Below are 395 nucleotides of genomic sequence, written 5' to 3' on the forward strand. Positions count from 1 at the left end.
ACCCTAAAATAATTCTATCATTTTTTTTGTCTACTCTCTCCCCAGTTTCTGAAGGTGAATTTATTTTAACTGTTTTGCAATCGATTGGAGCATGATTTCCATTGATTTCGTTATACAAATATAAAACGAGCTACTGTAAACTCTTAAGAAATGTCAGTCAAATTTAGCATATATAATGAAATGCCAACAGATTTCCCTATCCGTTTTCTGTTTATCCTTCTTTCGCAAACTGACGGCGATAACTTTTATTCCATTTCTTGTTGATGGAAGTATAATTTCAGTTGATTTCTATATACAAATATAAGAGGAGCTGTTAAAAGTGATAAAGAAAGGGATAACATATTTAGGTCATATGATAAAATGCCAACAGCATCTGGTGTTCCCAGGCGGTCACC

The sequence above is a fragment of the Penaeus monodon genome, chromosome 30 (genome assembly GCF_015228065.2).
Source record: "Penaeus monodon isolate SGIC_2016 chromosome 30, NSTDA_Pmon_1, whole genome shotgun sequence".
Classification (NCBI taxonomy): domain Eukaryota; kingdom Metazoa; phylum Arthropoda; class Malacostraca; order Decapoda; family Penaeidae; genus Penaeus; species Penaeus monodon.